General features: G+C 35.3%; 1 pseudogene; it reads right to left on the bottom strand.

The window, feature by feature from the left end:
- Positions 1-563: 563 nt before the first annotated feature.
- LOC141398120 (neutral amino acid uniporter 4-like) lies at positions 564-18,210 on the bottom strand (annotated as a pseudogene).
- Between the last annotated feature and the right edge of the window lie 1,995 nt (positions 18,211-20,205).

Below are 20,205 nucleotides of genomic sequence, written 5' to 3'. Positions count from 1 at the left end.
TTGAGCTATAATTGCGACTTCTAGCGTGTTTATGATTATACTACAAAGAAATAACTGGATATATTAGGATGTAATTCTGTTATCTAATCTAAAGGTCAAGAGTTCATTTTCCAAACATTGCTTACTTGCCGGAATGTGTCTTCCAAGATTTTTTTTTGCTATTGGAATAGTTTTTTTTTTGCTTTATTTAATTACAAAACAAATAGCTTTCTTATAACCTTTTGTTTTTAGTATGGCAAGTGTAGTGTGGGTTTCATTACATTTGTTTTGTTGTTGTTGTACAAAGAAATTTACATAAATCATAAAAGAATAATTAAAAAATAACACTAATAATAATAACAAAGGTGAGATTTGTTTTTGTTTTAACAGGAAAAATAATAATAACATGAAGTTGATTCTCGACAATGAAGTAATGGATTTGGTTGTTGTTTAAATTACTAGCTTAAATATTATTTACAAATAAATTACAATTATACAATTTAAAAAACATACATACAACATTATTTTATGGTTATGATAGACTTGGCTAAATGCCTGCCTGCCTCTTGTGGCCTTACGTTGATTTAATCTTTATAAAATGCTTTGATAATTTCATGAATACTTTCAAAGGTTCCGCTCACAATACCCACACGCAGTGAAGAGATATTGTAGGAGCAATCTTATTCTATGAACAAAATAGTATATTGTAAAAATCTGAAAATATATATTGTTGGTACAACAATATATTTTGTGTCATTATGGTGCCTGACACAAAATATATGGTTGAAACAAAAATACATATTTTCAGATTTTTACAATACACTATTTTGTTCTTAGAATATGATTGCCACTATAATATCTCTTCTCTGCGTGCAATAGGGCAATAATCAATATGACCATGTTCTTCAAGTAGACCCAGGTACCCAACTTTTTGGGTGTTTGGCCCGCTCCAAAGGCCAAAGAGGTGGAGCAAAGGGCACCAATCAATGAGATGAATAAATGCAATTTGGGTACCAACAAGGCAACGCCAAATGTCAACATAATCATTACAAAACGGAACATAACCTGTACCGTTATGGATCTCCTTTGGGCCACAGCCATACTGTATGGGATAGCCAAAGAAGACCCCCAAAGCTGCAGCTATCTTGACAATTTATCATCAGGATTCAAAATCAAAGTTTCACTGCCCTGCACATTCTCACCCCATTTTCTGAGCTAAAGAAAACCGGTAAAGGTAAAGAGCAGTGTGATGATAAACATTGAAATATTCAAAACTCCAAAACGTTGATTAAACTTCTTGGGTTTTTTTTTCATGGAGTTGCGAATAGGTAAAATCAAGGCAATACTTTCATAGGAGAAGAGAGCCGTACCAAAGAACCGTGACAACGGGGGGCCAAAGTTAAACATGGTGCGATCTGTCGGCGAGAGTATTGCACCATCCAGGAAGGCCAAGCATAATGTGGCCACAAAACCAAAAAGTAAGGCGAAATTGGCAAATGCCGATACCAGACAGATGTATTTAAAATTTGTCATCAGTGAGGGTATCATCGCAGGCAGTAGGCATATTAACATCGTTAAACTTAGGCTAATTTCAATGCCATAACTGTGAAGGATAAAAACAAAATAGATTGAACAAAATCCAAACTGTGTGACAAACAAAAATTTTTCCATAATCAGTTTCATTAGTTTCGAGAGACGACGAAATGGTTTTGGACCAGCTTCAAACCACTTTTCAATTGTATTGGGATAATCATAAAATGTGGCCGATTTATTGCGTTCCACAGCCAAAATGGAACCTTTAATTAACATTTGTTCACAGTGGACACAAATCACTGCAATAATGGGTCACAGAACTACTGTGGCCCCGATAATGCCACCATTTGCCACCCATGGCAAAGAGGCCAGCTCCGACACTGCCCTTAAATAAATGAAGCACAGCTTCAAAGACACTAGTCTTGTGCCTAGCCCTTGTTGAAGCCTCCACATCTTGTGTTTTGTTAAGATCGGCTCTCTAAGAAGTCAATTCCATTGGTATACCCATTTTGTTTTATAATTGTTGTTGTATCACAGTAATAAGTTGAAATATTTTTAATGGCTTAAACTTTGTTCTAAATTAAATTGCATTAATTTTGTTTATATATTTTATTGAGGAGCCAGCCTTAATATTATAGTTTTGAGGTTATTGTTAATCTGGTAAAATAAAAAATTAAAAAATGAACATAAGAGATACAATTAGTAAAAGCGGAGAAGACCGATTGATTCCCCTATGCAAATTTGTATTTGATTAAAGATAAATACTGTATATAAAAAATTTCACAATTTTCACACAAAAGTTTTGGTCCCGAGGGTTAATCTTATCTGATCACCATCTCAAATTGCAAACTTCTTCTTTGTAACATACTCTTACCTTATTTAAAATTTCATCTCACGCGCTAAATATTTCACTATCATCACCAATAACAATAGGTGTCTATTCTTGTCTGAACCCAACCGCCATGCAAAATTTAGATCGGTCCATAATTACGGTCTGAAGTTTGATTACACTTTATAATGGACAGACGGACGGACGGACACACATCTCAAAATCGCTTTATCTCGTCGAGATATGAAGCTTGGTGTACAACATTGGGGGTCTACGACGAATATTTCGCGGTGTTACATGATTACACTTTCCACATAGTAGTGTAGGGTATAAAAATACAGGCCATAAAGTGAAGAAGAATTGCGGCTATACATTTTGAAAAATAAAAATATATCCACGAGCTTTATAATTCGTATTTACTAATTAGACTATACGGAGCCAATTATACTATATTCACTATTTATTTGTCCTCTCTCTGTCCAATCACCAATAACATGTTTGCCATAACTGCATATGACATTGTTTGGAGTTCACGACTTTCCTATTTGACACTTTAAGGCATGTTTATGCGCAAATTTCACATAAATCATTTGAACGTTATGTTCTTTTTCAAAACTGCTACAATTTACGGGATTGGTTATTTATGTAGCAGTTGTCGTTGGCACGTAGTCTGGACTATGTGCGCCAACAGTCAAACAGAAATTGGCACAATTGTATTTTAAGTAACTGCAAATTAAATGGAAAGGGTGAAAATGTGCATTTCATGAGCTACTTACTAAAATTTAATTGAGGAATTTAAGACACAGCAACTGAAAAGATGGCATTCAAGAAATCATATGATTTGCACAAAAGTATGTACAATTTTCTGCTAAATGGTCTGAAGATCACACGAAAGGTTTAGCTGACTATCAATTTGGGTGTTGCCGTACCAGGAGAATATAAAGTGTCAAGAAAATAGTTTTTAATAAAAACAAAAAAATCAATGAAGGAAACTGCAAATAAGTAAACGAGAAGTTGCAAAAATTTGTGGAAGGTGGAAAAATACAAGTTATTGTCTTACACTGGAAGAAAAAGCTACGTAATATGAATGAAATCCTACGTTGTATCAATGAAATTTGTCATTGATTTTGAACCAACGTAGAGTTTCATTGAATAAATGAAAAAAGTTTCATAGAGTTTCATTGAATTAAAATTATCAAATTTGTTAAATAATGTAATGAATATCCTTCATTGATGCAATGAAACTTCTTCATTGATGCAATGAAACTTTTCCATTAATGCAATGAAACTTTTTCATTTCTAAACATTAACTTACCTTTAATTTTTACCGTTCTACAGCAAACTATGGGCAATTCAATGTGTACTTCCACGCTGTTAGGATACAAGATTTCCTTTTTCTAAATTTGAGGTGCTTCGTTGGTCAATGATAAAATTTTCTCCGCCATTCCACTCATCTTTAGATTTTCTATTGAATGCTTCCATTACGAAGAATAAATATAAATAAAAATTCACTTAAAAGAACAACTGAACACATAAAAAACAATATCTACATTTTCTTTTTATATTAAACGCATCACACCTTTTAAAGCTGAAAACACCAGACGTAAAATTACTTTTTTTCATCCACACTTGATTGTGGTATAGCGCAAACTAAAACAAAGTTCTTGAAAATCGTTTGATGTAGCTAAGAAAACGGTGGTTGTTTTGCAAATAGCATTCATTTTAATGCGAATGAATATTTATGTATACCAACGTCAATCGGCGACAGTAGCGAATTTGTGTATAGTTGGTGCCGCTTTTGCTAGTTTTTGTAAATAATAATGCATACATATTTATGTATGTGACTCCATACATATGTATGTAGCCAATATACATATGTATGTGTTCTGTTTGGGATTGTCAAAAATATAATTTGTTTAAAAAGACAAAATAATTAAAAGACAAATCTTATAAATTAACAGATTTAGAAAGAATACAAATGCAAATAGGGTGATAATACCTATACATAAGATAATATTAAATAAGATAGTATTAGTGATTTCATAGCATGAAAGAAACATTTCGTTATATTAATGGAACGTTTCATAGCATCAATAAAAAATAATCAATGAAAAATAATCAATGAAACCCGTTCATTGATACAACGAAGCATTTCTCCTTCAGTGTAATTGTTCAATTCACATACGCAGAAAAAAAAGCCACCCAGAAAATTTTGATTAAAAGCTTTATCACCATATTTTTGTCGAATGGCGATAAAATATTACGAATATATAGGGAAAATGTTTATCAAACATGAAAATGTTACTAAAAAGAGATCAATAAACGATTTCAAACAAATTATTTATTGAAATTTGTTTATGGTTATTAATAAATTTCTGTATTTAAAATGGTTTTCAACGTTTGTCGCATGTTCTCTCAAGAGCGAGAGAAACAACATTTTTAGGGCATAAAAAGAGCGCTACAACAATGTGCTGTGTTTTTTTTTTCTTGAGATGCGAGTGTCGTTGCTATGTATATTTCAAAGCATGGTCATGGAATTTTTGCGGCATGAAGGGATGGAGCGTTTGTGTGGCATTTGGCTTGTTTATTTATTTGTGCTCGGGTGAAGGCTTGTATGTAAGTTTGTTACTGTTTTTTGTTGCTGATTTTTATGAACCTAACAAACGAAGAGGGAAAGAAAACAAGTAAAAAAACGTTAAGTTCGGCCGGGCCGAATTTTTTATACTCTCCACCATAAAATAGTCTTAATTAAAATGGAATAATTAGGGTCCTTTCACAATTTTAGGTGTAACAACTTTTCGACAATGGATAGACTCCAACTGCCTCCCACTATTGCTTAAATTACACTGTGAACACAAATGTTGGGGCAGAGATAATTCCTTTTGGAGATTAAAGCCCTTGGTGTGTGATTATTTAAAAACCCCGAAGGACAGATGCGCCGTGAGTCGAACTTCCGCGTTATGGCGTGATGAAGTTTTTGCAAGAGACCCTGTAAGCCATCATGAATTAGAATTATATCTTTGTTTGTTGGTTTTGTAGAGCACTTAAGCAACAGTGAACAAAGATATAACGCTAATTCCTGATGGCCCACAGGGTCTATAACAAAAATTTCATCACGCCATAACGCGGAAGTTCGACTCACGGCGCATCTGTCCTTCGGGGTTCATAATATACTCACCAAGTCCTTTCTTCCCCAAGAGGAATTTTCCGTGCCCCAGACTTTCACCTCCATTTTGTTGCACAGTGTTATCTAATCTAGTCTAATAAAATGTGTTCAGCTAGGTGGAAAAGTTTTATAGCTGCAGGGAACTTCAAGAGTCAAATTGGGGGTAGTTTCTTAAAAACAATGTAGACCCTCAAAAATGGACCCATGTTGACGAATTATAGTGAAGAAATTTAGTGACCACTGAAAATTCCCGAAAATCGGGAGGTACAGTTATATGGGGGGATATACCAAAACATGGACCTATATTGACGATTATTTTTGAATAGACAAAATTGTAGCTAAAATTCTCAAAATACCGATCATTACAGCTAGTTCGGTTAAAAATTGCAGCTAAAATTCTCAACATACTGAAAATCGGGAGATGCCGCTATATGGGGGCTATACCAAAACATGAACCTATGTTGACGATGTTTGGTGGAGATGTATCATGACCACTGAGAACCTCAAATGACAAATTACAGCCAGTTCGATTAAAAATGGTAGCTAAAATTCTCAAAATACCGAAAATCGGGAGGTACGGTTATAAGGGGGCCATACCAAAACATGGACCTATGTTAACGATGTTTGGTGGAGATGTTTCATGACCACTGAGAACTTCAAATGTCAAATTACAGCCATTTCGGTTAAAAACTGTAGCTAAAATTCTCAAAATACCGAAAATCGGGAGGTACCGCTATATGGGGGCTATACCAAAACATGGACCTATGTTGACGATGTTTGGTGGAGATGTTTTATGACCACTGAGAACCTCAAATAGCAAATTACAGCTAGTTCGATTAAAAATTGTAGCTAAAATTCTTAAAATACCGAAAATCGGGAGGTACGGTTGTAAGGGGGCCATACCAAAACATGGACCTATGTTGACGATGTTTGGTGGAGATGTTTCACGACCACTGAGAACCTCAAATGTCGAATTGCAGATAGTTCGGCTACAAATTGTGGCTATAATTCTCAAAATACCGAAAATCGAGTGGTACCGGTATATGGGGGCTATACCAAAACATGGACCTATGTTGACGATGTGTGGTGGAGATATTTCATGACTACTGAGAACCTCAAATGGCAAATTACAGCTAGTTCGGTTAAAAATTGTAGCTAAAATTCTCAAAATACCGAAAATCGGGAGGTACCGATATATGGGGGCTATACCAAAACATGGACCTATGTTGACGATGTTTGGTGGAGATGTTTCATGACCACTGAGAACCTCAAATGTCAAATTGCAGATAGTTCGGTTAAAAATTGTGGCTAATATTCTCAAAATAACGAAAATCGGGCGGTACCGTTATGTGGGGACTATACCAAAACATGGACCTATGCCCATATCCTTTGAGATATAGGTTTGTTGATCACTAGGAACCCTAAGTGCCAAATTATAGCTAATTCGGTCTGCAAATGTGGCGAATAACGTCAAAATACCTCAAATCCGGAGGTACCGTTATATGGGGGCTATACCAAAGAGTGGACCGATATAGCCCATCTTCGAAATTGACCTGCCTATGGAAAAAAGACTCTCGGGTGCAAAATTTCAGCACTCTATCTCAATTATTGCGGACGCTAGAGTGATTACAACAGACGGACAGACAGACGAACATGGCTAGATCGTCTTAGAATTTTATCCTGATCAAGAATATATATACTTTATAGGGTCGCAAATGATACTATGGTGGAGGGTATAAAAACGGTACGAGTTCTCACGTTTTTTTCTGCTTGGTGGTTTAGGAAGGCAGATAACATTTTTATACCCTCCACCATAGTATGGAGGGTATATTAAGTTTGTTTTTCCGTTTGTAACGCATTGAAATACTCATTTGCGACCCTATAAAGTATATATATTCTTGATCAGGGTAAAATTCTAAGTCGATCTGAGCACGTCCGTCCGTCCGTCCGTCCGTCCGTCTGTGGTAATCACTCTAGCATCCACAAAAATGGAGATAGGACGCTGAAATTTTGGGGAAAAGCGTCTTTTGTTTGCAGGCAGGTCAAGTTCGATGATGGGCTATATCGGTCCACGTTTTGGTATAGCCCCCATATAACGGTACCCCCCGATTTACGGTATTTTGACGTTTTTAGCTACATTTTCAGACCGATTTGGCTATAATTTGACATTTAGGGTTCTTAAGTGTCAATAAACATATATAACAAAACTTGTTGACATAGGTCCACGTTTTGGTATCGCCCCCATATAACGGTACCCCCCGATTTGCGGTATTTTGACGTTTTTAGCTACATTTTTAGACCGATTTAGCTATAATTTGACATTTAGGGTTCTTAAGTATCAAAAAACTTATATAACAAAAGTGGTGGACATAGGTCCACGTTTTGGTATAGCTCCCATATAACGGTACCCCCCGATATACGGTATTTTGACGGTTTTAGCTACATTTTCAGACCGATGTAGCTATAATTTGACATTTAGGGTTCTTAAATGTCAATAAACTTATATAACAAAAGTTGTGGACATAGGTCCACGTTTTGGTATAGCCCCCATATAACGGTACCCCCCGATTTACGGTATTTTGACGGTTTTAGCTACATTTTCAGACCGACTTAGCTATATTTTGACATTTAGGGTTCTTTAGTGTCATTAAACTTATTTAACAAAACTTGTGGACATAGGTCCACGTCTTGGTATAGCCCCCATATAACGGTACCCCCCGATTTGCGGTATTTTGACGTTTTTAGCTAAATTTTTGGACCGATTTAGCTATAATTTGACATTTAGGGTTCTTAGGTATCAAAAAACTTTTATAACAAAAGTGGTGGACATAGGTCCACGTTTTGGTATAGCCCCCATATAACGGTACCCCCCGATTTGCGGTATTTTGACGTTTGTAGCTACATTTTCAGACCGATTTAGCTCTAATTTGACATTTAGGGTTCTTAAGTGTCAATAAACTTATATAACAAAAGTTGTGGACCTAGGTCCACGCTTTGGTATAGCCCCCATATAACGGTACCCCCCGATTAACGGTATTTTGACGTTTTTAGCTACATTTTCAGACCGATATAGCTATAATTTGACATTTAGGGTTCTTAAGTGTAACTAAACTTATATAACAAAAGTTGTGGACCTAGGTCCAAGTTTTGGTATAGCCCCCATATAACGGTACCCCCGATTTACGGCATTTTGACGTTTTTATCTACATTTTCAGACCGATTTAGCAATCAATTGACATTTAGGGTTCTTAAATGTCAATAAACTTATATAACTAGTGGACATAGGTCCATGTTTTGGAATAGCCCCCATATAACGTTACCGCCCGATTTCAGGTATTTTGAGAATTTTACCAACAAGTTTTAACCGAATTATCTGTAATTTGAACATTTGACATTTGAAATTCTTAGTGGTCACCACACCTCTCCACCAAAAATTGTCAAGAAAGCCCCCATATAACAGTAGCTCCCGATTTTCAGTAATTTGATGATTTTAGCTACAATACTAAACCGAACTAGCAGTAATTTGACATTTGAAGTTCTTAGTGGTCGCAACACCTCTCCATCAAAAATTGTCAACATAGGTCCATGTTCGGATATAGCTCCCATGTAACGGTACCTCCCAATTTTCAATAATTTGGCAATTTTAGCTACAATTTTTAACAGAACTAACTGTAATTTGACATTTGAAGGTTGTAGTGGTCACCACACATCTGCATCAACAATTTTTAACATAGCCCCAATATAACGATACTTCCGATTTTCGGTACTTTGAGGATTTTACTTAAAATGTTTAACCGAACGTAGGTCCATGTTTTTGTATAGCCCCAAAACAAACCTCCCGATTTTCCGTACCTTAGCTTTATTTTTTGAACGAACTTTCTGTAATTTGAAAGTTAGAAGTCAACAAAAATTCTGCAACAAAAATTGTTCAATTAAGTTCATATTTTCGTATAGCCCACATACCTGCGAACTAGCTGTTAATGACATTTGAAATTCCCATGTTATGTACAAATTTTCGGTATTTTGAGTATTCTAGCTGCAATTTTTAACCGAATTAGGAGTTATTTGACATTAAAGGCTCCCTTCAAAAACTGTCAACATAGGCCCATGTTTTATTATAACCCCTATATAACAGTATCTCCCAATTTCTAGCCCACCAAAAATTGTCAACAGTTAGATATAGCCACCATAAAAAAGGGCCTCCCGAATGAAGTACATGTACATGTACATTATCTGACATTTTAACGTACTCACTTAAAGTTGGGGACAGGAATGAATATTTTATGGTGGAGGGTATGAAAAGTTCGGCCCGGCCGAACTTAATGCTTTTTTACTTGTTTAACCATCAGTTTGGTTTAGTTTGGCAGTTCGTTTAAAGCAGTCGTTGTATGTGGATCGGTAGTGCATAAATCTGTGTTTGTGTGTTTTCTTAAAGTAAAGCTGCTTTTCAAGTAAATTAAATGGCCAATACATTTTATAATTGAATTCACGAATATGAAAAAGGATAATAAGAATATTTTATTGGAGAAAGAAGCAACCCCATGTGATATTGGTAATAACATCAAAACATTTTATATATTTGAAATATATATGGATGTACTATTTCTCACATTACAGATACCCATTTTCCGCTGATGATTTTCAATGTGGCAGACGAATGTGTTCCCTGTATTTTATATTTAAAAGTGATTTATTTGTTTACTTATATTAAAATTAATGTGTGGCACTAAATAATTATGTACTTCTGTTATTAATTATTCCATTCCGTTTTTCTTTCTTTCATCTGTTATTTTTTATGTACCTATGCGTTTGGTGTTGCTTTTGTTCTTGGCATTTCAAATAATAAAAAAATAACCACCACCATTTATAAATGTGTGTATGTCTCTTTTTTTGTGGAGTTTGGGTTTGTATTTAACCAAAAAAAAATAAATAAATAAAAAATAATAATAATAATTGTATATATGAATATTTTTTTATTGATTGGAAAAAATGCATTCAACAATTTTTTAATCAAGAAATTATTTCGTTTTTATCAAGCAAAATGTGGAATATTTTGATAAATATTTTTGTCAATATGTGAAATGTTTTATCAGTTCAAAATAAAAAATCGATAAATATTTTAATCAATATTACAATTTTATTTTATCAACATGTATTTTTACTTTGTGATCACAAAATTTTATCCAATTTTGTCAATATGACAATTTTTTTATTGCCGGTAAATTGATAATTTTTTTTTAATCTTTGAATTTCTTTATCAAATGGCTACAATTTTTTTTCTGTGCAGGGTACTCCTACGAAGCGTTATCGTACTCACCAGCGATTGTAACTAGTATCCGTACGAATTTGTAGAGCCTTCTGTCGTTATATCAGAAAGTATGGACTTCGCCACGAAAAAGCAGGTTCTTAAAGAACATTTTAATAAAGTTCCGAGAGCAATCCTTTAATTGCACTTAAGCGAAAATTTTTAATTTTGCGGAGTAGGTGATAGAAGTAGTTTGAGAGTATATGAAGAAAAGACAAAATTTTTTAGTTTTCCATAAAAAAAAAATTAAAAAAAATTTTTTAAGCTACATGAAAGATTTTTGGTACGTAGATTGGGAAAAAATGTCATTCTTAAATCTGTTCGTGATACTAATTTTGGTTGTTGCGCGCAAAAGTTATAGCGGTTTCAATTCTGATAAAAAGAAAAAATCTTTAAAAGACTCTAATCATTATATTGGGAAACTCTCTTAATTAGGGGCTCCCTACATACTATATGTTTACTGAGGTCCCATAACTTTAGTGAAAAAGTTGTGCATTTTCGCGGAAATTAGGAAAGAATTCCAAACAATTGGTAGTTTGCAACTTGTTTTAATAAAATTCAACCTGCTTATGCCTCTGAAAAATATATAAAAAATATGTACGTAATCTATACATCGCGAAGATTCAAATGAAACCAAAACTATACAAATCCGTTTAGTGGTTTTCATATTATGGCGAAAACAAAAAAATATATTGAGGAAATTTATAAAATTTTTGTAAGAGAAAATATTTTTCAAATTTTTTTTTGTGAGTTAGTTGAACAAAATGTAAGAAAAATAGGTCGGAGTTTTTCTTCTATTTTAGTTAAATTTCACGCAATAAATCACATTTTTTATTCTAATCACTTCTCGAAAACACGCTAACATCTAGCAGAAGATATGGATATCTTTCAAATAAATGTTGGGTTCCTTTAAATGGGGTATAATCTTGAAATAAAATTGTATCGGGTAATGTTCATTTTGAAATGCGTGTAAATCGCGAAATCCTCAAAATCACTTGATGCGCATGCGGTTTACCAATACAGCGAATTCTTCTCTTTTAATTTGTACACATTTGCCAGGATTTACTTTAGTCGCTAAGATGTAGCATCGTCTGTAGTTTAGTGTGCAACAATCTTTATAACGCTTATATTTTGCACAAAGTGCATACACTTTTTATGCGCATCCGATTTCACTATCAACCGTGAAAAAATACATCGATCTTAACATATTTCAATAAAATCCATCAAGAACCGTGGATGTAGCATCACACAGTATTTTTTGGATAAATCGGATACAGCTCCCACGCCACTAAATTTTTCAAACCGCTGTTTTCGCACAAACGCGAGTGATGATTCACTTTCTTCATTGAAATGGAAACGATTCACATAAAACGCGAATTAGTCAGCGATATTTTGAAAAACATTTTTCGCAAATTTTTTAATTTTTGCAGTAGCCATTTCCGCCGTTCTAGTAGATGGATTTTTATGATCTGTGATTCATATGATCCGGATCGTCGAAAAACTAAAATATCGCGGGGTACCAGCACACTCAAAACGATATTGTAAATACTGTACCCAAAAAATAGGTTTTTTAGAAAAAATATCGCACTAAATTTTGGCCTTTGGCAGTAGATTACTCTGCTGCTGTGTGGGCTACATACTTAATATACATATCAGATTATGCGAAATCGCGAGTTCTTTAGTCCTATAATTGGTTTTTCGAAATATCCGAATGCGCGTCCCAGTTACATAAAAAATACAAAAAACACCTGAAATCCGGCTTCAAAATGTCAGCATCCATAAAAGGTGGATGCAGTGGAAATTTTTGAAAGTGATACATTAGAAGTGTAATCTTCATTTTGTATTCGCCAACTTTTACTTTGGACAGATGTCCGTCATTTGAATGGTTCAATCAGAAATCGAATAGCAACGTAAAAAACCTGTTTAGCTTCAACGTGTTTTACCTATGTTTTTTCCTTTACGCGGTCGTAACTACCACGTAAATTAAATTTTTTTGCTAAATTTTTGAGCTTTGTACAAAAACATCTAAATTAATCCAGCAATAGTCATAGTTACTGGCAAACTACAATAGTTCGCGTATTATAATAGCGCAAACCTTGGCTTCATGGAAACTAAAAAATTTTGACTTTTCCTCATATACATATTTTCAAAAATCGATCTAATTTTGACAGAAATATTTCGATGTCCCCTGTTTGAACAAATTCTTGAGCAACAGCTTGGTAGACAGTTACACAGGCAGACGCACATTGCTAAATAGACTTCTAATTTTCTGAAACTGGCGCATAGTGAATGAACTGGATGTAGCTCAAATTAAATTCGAATAAAACAGCGATTGAGTTTATTAATCCTACTGGTGCAGTTGAAGAAAATTTTGGCCATTATTTTCGCTATAGTTGGTAGCAAACAAATGCCATGCCAATTTACACATTCTTCAAGTTTCCTTTCTTAGCAATTCTTCAGATATCAATGGAAGAAGATCGTAAACTTATTACGGGAGTCACCTAGACTAGCTGTTTTTCTCCTTCATTCGAAATTTTTTCAATGTGACGGAACTCCGTACTATTTAAAGGAGCGTCGTAATTTCGGCTTGCATTGAGCTAATGTTACCGGACTTATGTTTTCGCCCAAATATATTTTCGACTTTAACTCCAGACGTTTTTCAACTTTCAATAGTGTCCCATGTTTATTCCATCATTCAGTGTTGTCTGCCTTTGATCTATGGACATAGAGTACTTTTCGCATTTCATGAATATGTATGTATGTATATGCCTGGTTAATGTCATTCTTTGCAACGGTCTTCCCAAAGTTTGTTTTATAGAGTTTATATTAATGCGGATTACTGCAAGCTTCTGCGTACTTTTTAGCTGGCCATCTTTCTCTCTGCTAGCAGTTAGGTGGCGCAGTTTAGATACTACCAAATAGCGATCTATGGCTTGGTCATATCACCACCACATCTTAAAACATATACAGATGCCAAAAAGAATTTCTTTATGTTGCAACAGGGTCCCACCAATAACCATTCTTGTTTCGTTGCAGAAGTCCACGAACAATTATCCATTATCTTAAAGCGTTCCTAATCCATGTCTGCCGATTATATGGTTTAATAACGCAGATCACCTACACCGGGAATTCCGGGGATTTCTTGGTATCTTGGCTACTGGATTTTTCTCAGGAAACAAAATCATATTTCCCGGAAAATGAAATAAATTTGGCAATAAGTCCCGAAAAACAAAATAAATTTGGAAATAATTGAAGTCCACATCCTGGTTCATATAAGTGCGAAAGAATATTTTCTATTTTTAAGTTTCATATCTTAATTAATTTCAAACATAAGAATATATATTTTTTGCATTTCGACACACAAAAAAGACATCTTTTAATTTTATTTAAATTTTTATTTATGAAAATAGGAGGGTGGATCAAAAATTCCGGTATTTTTCCACCATATGAAATATAATTTCTCCCAGTCAAATTTTCAGTGAGTTCCGCCATTAAGTTCAATTCCAAAACATAGGATTTTCGAGGTCCATAAAATATGATTTTTAGCCAAATCTCAATCGAGCGATTCCTTTAGTTTTGAATAATGGAAATTCTAATTGTGTGCTAAATCCGGAGAACATGCCGCCAATTCGTTACCATATCCATGTATGCTCCATAATGTTTATAGCATCAGCCTTTAGGCTAGAAAGCAAAGGTACGTACCAGATTAAACGTAGCAAACAAGGTGCGAACAGACACACCACGGAAGTTGGACATCGGTAAGCTGCAATCACAACAGATAGCCACAGCATATTCCACACAACTAGCCCAATTGCTTAATCGAAGCACTCCTCATCGCGATAATATATCAGCGCAATGGCAAAGTATTGCCCACTCTATGCAAACAGCCGCAAGATCCATACTTGGATACCAGAGACCTCCACCAAGGAATCCATGGTATGTCGTGCTGCTACCGAAGAGAAAAATTCGGCATATAGGGCTACTTTACAATCATTAGCAACGCGTAGCGCACGAGAGAGGTATCGGGAGAAAAGGAGAGAGGAGAAACGTCTTTTCCGCAGGAAAAAGAGAGAGATGGAAAGGCGGGAGTGTGAACAAATCTAGATGTACAGGAGACAGAATGAAGTCCGAAAATTCTACCAAGGAATGAAACATCAAACTGATGGCTTTGGAACTGGCACATCCTCCTGTAGAGACCAGCAAGGTAATCTGGTAACTGATACAGATAGTGTGCTAAGGATATGGAAAGAGCATTTTTCCAAACTGTTGGTATCCAATAGTAGCGAAGTCGACGAAGATACCACAGATCCAATCCCAGAAAATGGTATTGAATGTATACCACAGGGCCAAGATGAGGGAAAGACACCAATAAACCGGCTGAATAATAATAAGGCAGAAGGAGCTGATGGCCTACCGGAGGCGACACGCTGATAAGGTGTATGCATCAGCTAGTTAGCTCCATCTGGAAGGAATAACGCGTACCCGACTATTGGAACCTGAGCATCCTGTGTCCCGTCCATAAGAAAGGAGATAGGACTTTATACTCCAACTATACGGGCATAAGTCTTCTCCCTATCGCCTACAAGATAGCGTCAGGGATATTGTGCGAACGACTAAAGCCCATAGTCAACGAAATAATTGGACCATACCAATGCGGCTTTAGACCTAGCAAGTCCACCATTGACCAGATATTTACCCTGCGGCAAATCCTGGAGAAACCCAAGAGATGCAGATCGACACCTACCACCTTTTTGTCGATTATAAAGTAGCCTTCGACAGCCCGCTACGTTCAAATGTATTCCAAGCCATGTCTGTAAAAGGTTATACGAGAAGCAAACGTCAAAAGAAGTGGCACAATCTACACCAATAGCAACATGTTACTTGCTTAAGCTGATGATATAGACATCATGGGACGATCAGTAAAAGATGTAACCGATACCTTTATGAAGGTCGAAGGAGAATCTGCTAAAGTGGGTCTGGCGGTAAACGGCGAGAAGACCAAGTTGATGGTGTCGTTGCGCATTCATTAAGATCGGACCAATTGTTGAAGTTGGTTCCTATAATTTTGAGGTAGTAAAAGACTTCGTATACCTCGGCGCCGCCGTAAACACAACAAACGACATCAGTTGTGAAATAAAAAGAAGAATTGCATTGGCCAACAGATGCTACTTTGGCTTAAGTAAGCACTTCAAAAACAAAACCACAACTCGTCAAACAAAAATAAAGCTTTACAAAACACTAATACTACCCGCGCTGGTGTATGGTTCCGAAGCCTGGGTACTTGCGCAAGCAGATAAGGCAGTGCTTGGCGTGTTTGAACCACGAACTGTATCTGCTACACAACGACTTCAATATAGTTAAACGTATCGTTATGCAGCTATTGCGTTGGCTAGGCCATATAATAAGAATGAGCTATGATGAACCCGCTAAAAAGGCGTATAAATACATGCCTGATGGTGGTGCTCGCAGAATTGGCAGCCCAAAGAATAGATGGCGCAAACAAGTGGATGAAGAGAAGACAAGGCGCAGTATTCCAGAAAGCGAAGCACTAAACAGAGAGAATTGGAGATCTTTTCATAGTTCGGTCTATGGAACAAATGTTCTGTAATTGGCCAGCTAAGTAAGTAAGTATTATTTCTTCCTGATATAGATCGGGTTCGAATTTATCGGTTCACTCCTTCAGACACTTCCGGGCACGGATAAAGTGAAGTTTAAGAGCTCCTCTCGGACAGTTTTGAAAGTTTTTTCAGTAGGTTGTCCTTGCGGCTTCCTTTACGACGGTATAATTTTTTTCTTGCGCAAGTCCATACTTCCTGAAATATAGGCATAGAAGCTCCAAGAAACGCTGACGGTATCAACCATAATGACAAGTCCGCAAGATAATTCTAGCAGGAAATTTCTGATTGGTGCAGACTTTGCACATTGTATTATTTCATCCAGTTATGTGTCAGGTTGGAATACTGACTATATTGGTTCACTTCTTGGGTACATCCCAAACAAAAGTCGTAAAAAGTGAATTTTAAGAGTTCGTCTCGTATCGTTTTGATTCTATTTCAGTAGGTTGTTCTAGCGGCCTTATTTACAACGGATAACTTTAAAACATTTCAAAAATTTCTTCCAAACTTAGTTTAACGTAATTTAATATTTTGAGTCCTCAATGCAGAAGTTTGGTTACTAAAAATGTTTGGTATATGTCAATGATTTGGTATAGCCCCACATTACGGTACCTACAGATTTGAAAGCAAACTTGCTATACAAAATCAATATATTTTATATACGACATTATTACTGGGTGTGGTTTGTTTTTGTTGTTTTTTTATCAGCTGACTGATACTTCCTTACTTGTTTTCGTTTTTGTTCGATAGGTAGAAATCCCGGCAGCAATTTTTCGGTACGGAAGTCGCTGAACATTTAGCTCTGGACCTCTAAAAAATGGTACAAGATGGGACCGGTGATGTATTTCATATAACGATGTGGAAAGAAATATGGAAAATCAAAGAAACATTGACCCACCCTCGTATTTTAAAAGAAATTTCCCGGGAAATCCGGGATTTCCAGGAAAGGCGATTTTGTCATTTCCATTTCCCAAAACCCTAATATTAAAATTTCTTACTCCACATTTAAAGCGGACTGTGATGATACTGTCCAAAAACCGAGTCCACGACATAAGACTGCCAATAGGATATAGAAATTGCCAGAATATAGAAATTTGGTGTTACAGCTTGGGAAGTCATATTCATTTGAACTATGCCAACGAACTTCGCTATCCATATGTCTACATTTCTCGTTGAACTTGGAGTTCATAATCGATAAGGTGTCGTCATTGTGCCTGAGCTTTCTCAGATTTCAGAGTTCACTTATCGTCCCTATATGAGTTCTAATGGGTTCGAAAGATTTGGCATTTTGAAGGCTCTAAATACTCGCCCTGTTGTCAATAGCCTAATTGGTAATCAGAAATTTTCTATTCCTTATAAAAAAGTGACATAAAATAAATCATTACATGTTTTGGTTAATTGAAATTTTTATAATGACTGTTCACTTAAAAAGAAAGTATCCAAAAAAATTTTACAATTTAATGAAGTTATATCCGTTTATGCTCATTTGCCACATCGGAAAATTACAAAAACTTCTTTAAACAATTGCCCCTAGCATTTAAAATTTTCATTCTTTTGAGCAATATTTCTGTTTGGCGAAACATTTACCAATGAGCCCACAACAAAATAACAATGTCTGCCATCAGCTCTGCCTTATCGAGTTAGCATTAAAACATTACAACGAAAATAAGGACAAACAAGCCTTAAAGTATGAAACAATTATGTAAATAATAAAAACAAAAGACATGCCATAAAACCTTACAAAACCGCCATTGAGGACACGCCATTGTGGACGTTCAATCATGGCTGCTTGGGTTAAATTTTAACCCATATTAAAATATTTATAAGGGATTTTTTGATGAAAAGCAAAATGTGATATTATTTTAATTTACAACAAGACCGCGAATGAGGGTCCTTTAATTTTTTTTTAATTTGGAAACCCAAAACGTCAAGCAATTATTTCGATAAACATCTGCATTCCGGTGAAACTTTATTTTCTGAAATCTTTCGCTGATTATTTAATTATTCATCATCATCTGCAAAAATAAGTCATAAATTAAATTAAAACAAAGCTGAAAATTTCTCAAAAAGATAATAATGGACGAAGGTTTTTTATAGTTATTTCCTAAAGCAATCTACTTTGAGAATGTTGCGGCGTCAATGTTTTGCACTTCAGCGGAGTTTTTATGCTGGTTAGCGACGCCACAACGTCCAAAAGCTAACAATCGATGGAAACCCTATGTTTGCCAAAAACTTTAAGTGCTGCCGCTAATTCGTTGTTTGAAAAGTCTTTTGTTTTAGTTTGCAAATATTTTTGCTTGGCGTTGGAATGTAGTTGGTCTACTATGCTTCTCACTTTGGGAAGTTTTTAGCATTACAATCCTTTTATTTTTTAGACAGAGTATAAATTAATTTGCTATGGTTTTGAAAGAACAATAAACGCCACACACAATAGAAGTATAATTCGTTTTAAAATAACAATAGAAATATGTTTTCATCAACGAGTTTTAATTTTTTAAAACCAAAAGAGAGGGAAATTTTGGTAGAAAATAACAGTATAATACTATCCGCCTCTCATTAAAGGAATACGTTAACATTATTAATAAGATCAAAACCGCAAAAAATAAACAAAATTTGTATTAAAGCAATATATATAAAATAGAAAAATGTTTGTATGTTTATTTGTTTGTGTCTTAATAACTCAAAAACAGCTGAACAGATTTTCCTGAAATTTTGAGACTATATTCCAACATTGCATGAAAGTAACATAGGCTATATAAAAAAAACATTGTTCCACAACATCCCATACGGGACAAGGGAGACTTCTCTCATATCAATGAGTGCACCCCGATTCATATTTAGCTCAATGATATGGGACATACTGTTTATCGCCGAGTCCGACACCACTTGTGGAGAAGTTTTTCAAGGCTGAAATACTCAGGAAATGTCGCCAACATTACTGAGGGGTATTTTGCCACCGTTGAAAAATGTTTGTTGTTGCCTGGCCGGGGAATCGAACCCACGACCTTCTGCGTGCAAGGCGGGCGTGCAGACCATTGCACCACGGTGGCACCCAACATAGGCTATATAGATTTTTGAAATTCCGCGGAAATCTGGAGATATGGCATCAGAATTGGAGGTACCTCCAAAAAATGTAAATTTCATATGCGAATATCTATAGAACGGTAACACATATAAGCTCTGTTCCTTTACGTGCAAGAATCTTCAATTTTTACCACTTTTTACTCGAAAAGCGTTCCTTTAATTCAGACACAATACAATTCATATAGGAGCAGTTTATAACTTTTTACTACTTTTGCCGGTTTTACCATTTTCAAAAGTAAAGTAACAGACCAATAGTCTCCAAATTTTGTCCAAATAAGCGGGAAGTACTTGCACGTCATCTTATACAAAACAAGCAGGTTGGGGTTAGGGAGAGAGATTTGGATATAGCTCCAATATATATTTTAGGTCGATTTCATGTATTTGATGCACGAAACACGTTATTTATTTCCAATTTCAATTAAATTTGGAATTTTTAACTGAATTTGGTCAAGAAATAAGCTTTCCCAATTATAATGAAATCGGTTCAGATTTGGATATAGGTCCCATATTTGATACACCAAACACGCTATGTATGTCCAATTTCAATAAAATTTGGATAATGTGATGGAATTTAGTCCAGAAATACATGGGTCTAGTTACATAGAAATCGGTACAGATTTGGATTTAAATCGCAAATATATGTATTTTGGTCGATTTCAGGTATTTGATGCGCCAAACACTCTATGTATGTTCA

Source organism: Musca autumnalis, unplaced genomic scaffold, assembly GCF_047663935.1.
Source record: "Musca autumnalis isolate F117 unplaced genomic scaffold, ASM4766393v1 scaffold_3, whole genome shotgun sequence".
NCBI classification, from domain to species: Eukaryota; Metazoa; Arthropoda; class Insecta; order Diptera; family Muscidae; genus Musca; species Musca autumnalis.
The sequence above is the reverse complement of the archived record's forward strand: the minus strand, read 5'-3'. Positions and strand labels throughout refer to the sequence as shown.